The 7524-nt window shown below is 44.7% G+C and overlaps 1 non-coding gene across 1 annotated transcript; it reads left to right on the forward strand.

The window, feature by feature from the left end:
- Nucleotides 1-2217: 2217 nt before the first annotated feature.
- On the forward strand, nucleotides 2218-2292 carry Trnas-cga (transfer RNA serine (anticodon CGA)). Its single transcript has one exon. It is a non-coding gene; the product is annotated as a tRNA-Ser (tRNA).
- The last annotated feature ends 5232 nt before the right edge of the window (nucleotides 2293-7524 follow it).

The following is a 7524-nucleotide window of genomic DNA, read 5'->3' on the forward strand; positions in this document are numbered from 1 at the left end:
GCCAAGCGACGTAAAACCACACAAGAAGACTAAAGGTAAAACACGAAGAGTTAAAACATAGTCTTAAACTGGAAGTTAAGCGTTTCCAGTACTGACTCTTGTGTCGTCGTCTGTCGGTCAGTATAAGCGCCAGTATCAACGCAGTATCAGCATAGTGTGAACAAGGTCTACCTCAAGGCAGTGTTAGTAGCCGCCAAGAAGAGCCAAACTGGACTTCTTACAGGTGACCATAGGTATTCGCTCACTAGAGGCCAGAGTTAAGGACAGATCAGTGTAAGTGAACTTTAAACTGTCCCTAACCACTGTCATCACACTACTGTTATTGCAAACTGTCGCTACATTCAGTTGTTAACTTTTTGTTTAGCTATTGCCTAAACCTACCTAGCCCTGTGACCAGGCAGTATGGTTGCTGCATGCAGGCAAGCAACCTCATGACAACAACTACACGTTAACCCAAGAATGGTTGACGTTTCAAAATGCACTAATTCACGGAATGGTGTAGGAAGAGAGGTTAAAATTTACACACATATCTGAAATGACTTGGGGTTTTATTGAAACCAAAAGCTAATCCAAAAACTGGCCAACCGACGCTGCTGGACAGCAACACGTCAGTGGAGCCGCATGATGTGCAGCTGAAACTGAATTGTATTAAATATCAATACTGTTGTTGATTCTCTCGGGACGAATATGACGGCTATAGTCATTTATAAGATAAAGTTGAGACACATATGTCTCCAGGAAAATGCAATTCCATCACATCAATAGATTACCTATGTTTGAGGTACCGGCAGGATTTTTCCATTACGTAGAAAGCTGGGATGCTATTCCAATGTCAGAAAGTCTGGGCAACTCTGACGATTTAAGAAAGGGAAATTGAGATGAAGGTGTGAGTTTAAGCCGTTTAGAAGAATTATGGCAAGGCCGGCCGTCATCTGAAAGTTGTACGAAGGTTTACGTCTTCAGATACAGGAGATTTTCCCTGACATCCACAATAGACAAAAGGACGAGTACACAGGCGCTGCTGAAAACTGGTATGTTACAGCACTATTGGTATGATAATGTATACAGGCTGTTAGGGTATAGGTACAGATATTGTTATCATTGGTAACTTAACGGGTACTCACTTCGGTGTATTAGCTGTTTTTTCTATATGTCTAACAGTCTTCCCCCAAACACATCACATAACTTACTATCTGATGTTTTCCGCATGTTCGTAACTGCACCACGACGTGGACTGTTCCTGTCAGTATAGACTAAAATTTTGAGTCCAGACGTCCACAGTTCAGAAACCGACTTGCTGTCCAGGCCAAAATAAACTTTAATGGTTCACTTATTCCACGCGTACATGAATGCACTAACCAATATAAAAACATGCTACTCGTAATACTTATAATTATTAATCTGCAAATAAAGTAAATACCCATGTAATGTTGTTCAGTTCACCGTCCTAAGTCATCATATCTGCACTTAAAAGCCCAACACCCTGTATTCTGTTGGATACACTAAGTAGAAAAGAGATACTTGTCTGTATTGCAGGTTGGCCACTGGCATTCACTCCATAGCGTCGACAAAGCGGACAGTTCCTGTGTTCCAGAATGAGATTTTCACTCTGCAGCGGAGTGTGCGCTGATATGAAACTTCCTGGCAGATTAAAACTGTGTGCCGGGCCGAGACTCGAAATCGGGACCTTTGCCTTTCGCGGGAAAGTGCTCTACCATCTGAGTTACCAAAGCACGACTCACGCCCCGCCCTCACAGCTTTACTTCTGCCAGTACCTCATCTCCTACATTCCAAACTTTACAGAAGCTCTCCTGCGAACCTTGCAGAACTAGCACTCCTGAAAGAAAGGATATTGCGGAGACATAGCTTAGCCATAGCCTGGTGGATGTTTCCAGAATGAGATTTCCACTCTGCAGCGGAGTGTGCGCTGATATGGTAGAGCACTTGCCCGCGAAAGGCAAAGGTCCCGAGTTCGAGTCTCGGCCCTGCACACAGTTTTAATCTGCCAGGAAGTTTCATATCAGCGCACACTCCGCTGCAGACTGAAAATCACATTCTGGAAACAACCCCCAGGCTGTGGCTAAGCCATGTCTCCGCAATATCCTTTCTTTCAGGAGTGCCAGTTGTGCGAGGTTCGCAGGAGAGCTTCTGTAAAGTTTGGAAGGTAGGAGATGAGGTACTGGCAGAAGTAAAGCTGTGAGGACGGGGCGTGAGTCGTGCTTGGGTAGCTCAGTTGGTAGAGCACTTGTCCGCGAAAGGCAAAGGTCCCGAGTTCGAGTCTCGGCCCGGCACACAGTTTTAATCTGCCAGGAAGTTTGAGTTCCTCTGTTGATATTCACTGTAGAAAACTCAGCAATGGTCCCCAAATTCTATGAATGAGAACTAGGTTTTACCCTCGTTAATTAAGAGAGCAGATAGGTGGAAAGAGGACACTGAAGGGCTCTGGACGGGTGGGGGAGGGGAGATTTGTTTGATGTGATAGAAGAAGCAACAGGAGTCGATTTGGAAGAGATAGGAGGTCCAGTATTAGGATTACAATTAAAGAGAACTTTGGAGGACTTAAGATCAAATAAAGCAGAAGTGATCGATAACATTCCATCAGAATTTCTAAAATCTTTAGGGGAAGTGGCAACTAAATGACTATTCACGTTGGCGTATAGAACATATGACTCTGGCAGTATACCGTCTGACTTTCAGAAAAATGTCATCCACAAAATTCCGAAGACTTCAAGAGCTGACAAGTGCGAGACTTATCTCACAATCAGCTTAACAGCTCATGCATCCAAGTTGCTGACAAGAATAATATACAGAAGAATGGATGACGATCAGAAAGGTAAGGGCACAAGAGAGCCAATTCTGATATTGGAGCAAGACTAAAGAAAAATCAAGACACGGTGATAGGATTTGTGGACTTAGAAAAAGAATTCGACAATGTAAAGTGGTGCAAGATTTCGAAATTCTGAGAAGAATAGGGTTCAGCTATAGAGAGAAACGAGTAATATATAATATGTACAAGAACCAAGAGAGAATAATAAGAGTGGACGATCAAGAAGGAATGCTCGGATTAAGAAGGGTGTAAGACAGGGATGTAGTCTTTTGCCCCTACTGTTCGATCTGTACATCGAAGAAGTAATGATGGAAAGGAAAGAAAGCTTCAGGGGTGCAATTAAATTTCAAGGTGAAGGGGTATCAATGATACCATTCGCTGATAATGTTGCTGTCCTTAGTGAAAGTGAAGAAGAATTACATGATATGCTGAATATATCAAACATAGGCCCTAATTTGAGGAAGATGTTTCTGAGAATATGCGTTTGGACCACAGAATTGTATGGTAGTGGAACATGGGCTGTGGGAAAATCGGAACAGAAGGGAACAGAAGCATTTGAAATGTGGTGCCACAGAAGAATGTTGAAAATTAGGTGGACTGATAAGGTAAGATTCAAAATGGTTCAAATGGCTCTGAGCACTACGGGACTCAACTGCTGAGGTCATTAGTCCCCTAGAACTTAGAACTAGTTAAACCTAACTAACCTAAGGATATCACAAACATCCATGCCCGAGGCAGGATTCGAACCTGCGACCGTAGCGGTCTTGCGGTTCCAGACTGCAGCGCCTTTAACCGCACGGCCACTTCGGCCGGCGATAAGATAAGGAATGAGGTGGTTCTGCACAGAATCGGAGAGGAAAGAAATATTTGGAAAACACTGACTAGGAGAAGGGACAGGATGATAGGGCATATGTTAAGACATAGGGAATGACTTCCATGGTACTAGAGGGATCTGTAGAGGGCAAAAACAGTGTAGGAAAATAGAGATTGGAATACATACAGCAGATAATTGAGGACAGGTGTTGCAAGTGCTACTCTGAGATGAAGACGTTGGCACAGGAGAGAATCGTGGCGGGCCGTATCAAACCAGTCAGAAGACTGATGAGTCAAAAAAAAATAATAATAAAAATAATAATAAGAAGAAGAATTCCATTGGAATGTATGTCAATTTTGGCAAAGTTCACAAGCAGTACGTGACAACGACCTGCTGACGAAACACAGTGATATTCCTAAACAGGATAGAATGTAGACTGTCGGTGTTAAATTAAAATTTGTTGCATTATTACACATTTCGTGAGATGAAATTCACGAGTCGTAAATTGTACAAATTCAGTGGGCTGTCGAGTATTGGACGACGCCCTACTTGTGTGACGTTGAAATTTAAGCAACGGAATGTTAACTATACTGGCTCGCGTTGCGTTGACGGTACTGCGTAGTTGGCAGATAACGTCGGCGGTGCTATAAATCGTCGCCGCGAAGACGAGAGTGCGGCAACGCCGAGTTTGCCCGTCTCCATTCAGCAGGCGGGCCGGGGAGGCCTGTGATTCACGCGGCCGTGAGTCAGCCCCTCGCCTCGTCTCGTGTCGTCTCAGGCTGAGGCGAGATTCCCCCCCACTGGCAGGCGAGCTAATGATTACGTGCTCTGGCCGGGCCACGCGTTGCGCCGCGTTACGACAGAACAGGCCGGGACGCCCCCGCGCTTGGCTGGGTCACCTCAGCGGCCGGCGCCTGGGTGCGTGTGACTATGCAGGCAGCTGCGCGGGATGGCGCAAGTTCTGTTAGCTGATAACAAGTACTGATACTACGCTCAGCCTCCTGTCAACAGCACGCCAGCGCTAACATCTCCTCAGCAGGAGCGCAGCACAGGCAGTAATCTACGCCATTCGAATCTGTTGTACACGGTCAAGCCACATTAAGTGACCAACTGCTCTAGTCCGACGTCAACGTGAAATAACCACTCACAGCAGATGGCGTCACTACCGCTGGAGAGTATATGAAGCACGTCTGGGGAACGCAGGAAAGTGCCGTCCTCACTTGAAAAGTTCTGAGGCACATCAACGCACTTCACTTCCTTAGAGCGGGACCACACTGCCCATTGCGGGACGGTATGGGGACTCAGCCGGAGGAAGAAGAAGCGGTAACCTAGGCAGCGTACAGTACCAACCTGCCAGGTCCCTCTAGTTTCCTAGCAAATATGTATATTGTTTCCTTGATTACAGAATCAGCTGCAGCCGGTACATCGACAGAGGCAAACAACAAGATCTACCAGCCAGGATTATGGAAGAATAGCACTCCAGTGCTTGGTCCATGCCATCTCACGCCAGGTATGGTCTGTCATTCCAATGAGCAGGAATCAGTGATGTGGGAAACAGTGCAGTCGTTGTCTTACAAGGGGAGGCCGCCAATTGTGAAATTCAGATTCGATTCATACAGCGCATAATAAAAGCTCATGGCCAGAGGTGTAATGTGGCAAAGCACCAAGATGCACTTCTCAGCCGTTGTCGAGAAAATCGCAGTTAGAAGAAACCATTGCGGTGAAATACTCTCTACGATGAACCATGTCCTACAGCGTCGTGGCGCAGCGGTAAGCGCTCGGGTTCGTAATCCGAAGGTCGCCGGATCGAATCTCATGCCATGCAATATTTTTTAATTATTATTTCTTTGTAATTCAAATATATATATTTGAATTACAAAGAAATAATAATAAAAAAATTGCATATATATATATATATATATATATATATATATATATATATATGTATGTATATGTGTGTGTGTGTGTGTGTGTGTGTGTGTGTGTTTATACACACATTTGAATTACAAAAAACAAATACTAAAAACAGAAAAAGTTGCATGGCGCGAGATTCGATCCGCCGACCTTCGGATTACGAACCCGAGCGCTTACCGCTGCGCCACGACGCTGTAGAAAATTATAAATCGTAGAGAGTATTTCACCGCAACGGTTTATTTTAACTGTCGATTTTCTCGACAACGGCTGAGAAGTGCATCTTGGTGCTTTGCCACATTACACCTCTGGCCATGAGCTTTTATTATGCGGAGTATGAATCGAATCTGAATTTCACAATTGGCGGCCTCCCCTTGTTAGTGCAGAAACTACGCGATTTATCTGACGTTCTAAAGGGCATGATCATTGGTCTCTGGGTCAAGGGTGGAAGCATCTCCGAAAAGGCTAAGTTTGTAAACTGTTCACGTGCTTCCTCAGTTAAAGTATACCGTGATGGCAAAATGGCACTGCCCAAAACTAGCGCCGAGGAAGCTCTGGTGCAGCATGGCCCATAGATGATGCGGGGGAACCACGACTGGGGAGGTGTGTACCAGTGAACAGACATGCAATGTCGAGCATGTAACTGCCCAGATAAAACAAGACCGTTAAGCGAACACTGCTGCTACTTACGGCCCTCCGCTGCAGGCGCCAGATTCATTCACGGATGCTGACTGCTGTTCATTGCCTACAAAGGCTGGAATTTGCACCCCAATTCCGCAACTGGACATCATTTTCAGACCAATCACGTTTTATGTTCCATCGGACAGATGGCCGTTGGTATTTACGGCGTGAAACGTCTGAAATCATGCAAGGAGTGAGCGTTATGATCTGGGGAATCTTCTTTTCGTAGTATTTACTGCGTGATCTCGTCATTCTGGAAGGCACAGTGATCAACACAAGTATGCATTTAGTCTTGTTGACCATGTCCATCCCTACATGCGGTTTGTTTTTCCTCGGGACGAAGGCATCTACCCGCAGGACATTGAAATGTGTCACACAGCTCGCAGCGTACGTGCGGGGCTCGAAGGACACTAGGATCAGTTTACCATACTCTCCTGGAAACAAAACTCTGCGGATTAAAACCCAACCGAGAATCTGTGGGGCCACCTCGATCAGGCTGTTCGTGCTGTGGGTCCACAGCCGAGAAACCTAGCTTTGCTGACCGTGGCACTGGAATAGGCATGGTTTCACATCCCTATAGGTACATTCCAAAACCTCACTGATGTTGTTGCTGCACGTCTGGCGCTGCAAAAGGTGGTTATTTGGGCTTTTGGCAGGTTGTCTCATTGATGAGACTGGCCAATGTATCACAAAGCCAAATTAGCCTTAGGAGAGTCATCATGAAGTAGTCAACGAATCTGATAGTAAAATTCCATCTACAGAAGCGACAGATAATTCTAAGATGTTTCGATCTTGTTTTGAATCAGTGAACAAATTACTGCCATGTGTCCATTGACCATTATGTCACATAAACGCATGATGGCAGAGAGAAGGCTGAAATCCTGAATACCTTTTTCAAAAACCAATTACGAAAATCGCTCTGAGATCCTTCCTTTCATCGGTGCACGAGCACCAATACCAGTTGCACCGGTATGAAATGAGCGTTAAGTTACAAATGTGTCAATAGGTAACATTTGTTGTGAACGAGCCTTAATTTTTTTTGTTGGTATGACATCTGTCAAAGATATTTAGTATACAACAAGTCATGGAACAAACATCATATGTTTTCATCGTGTTAACAATGTCGAATTTTGTACCAGAAAGTGATGATTTACGGAAAGCGTTAATTTTTTGTTTTCATTTGAAAAAAGTGCTGCAGAGTCACATCGAATGCCTTTCGAGGCATAGGTTATTATACTCTATCAGAAGCAACATGCAAAAGATGGTTTCAACGGTTCAGAAATAATGATTT

This window comes from Schistocerca nitens, chromosome 4 (assembly GCF_023898315.1).
Source record: "Schistocerca nitens isolate TAMUIC-IGC-003100 chromosome 4, iqSchNite1.1, whole genome shotgun sequence".
Taxonomy (NCBI): Eukaryota; Metazoa; Arthropoda; class Insecta; order Orthoptera; family Acrididae; genus Schistocerca; species Schistocerca nitens.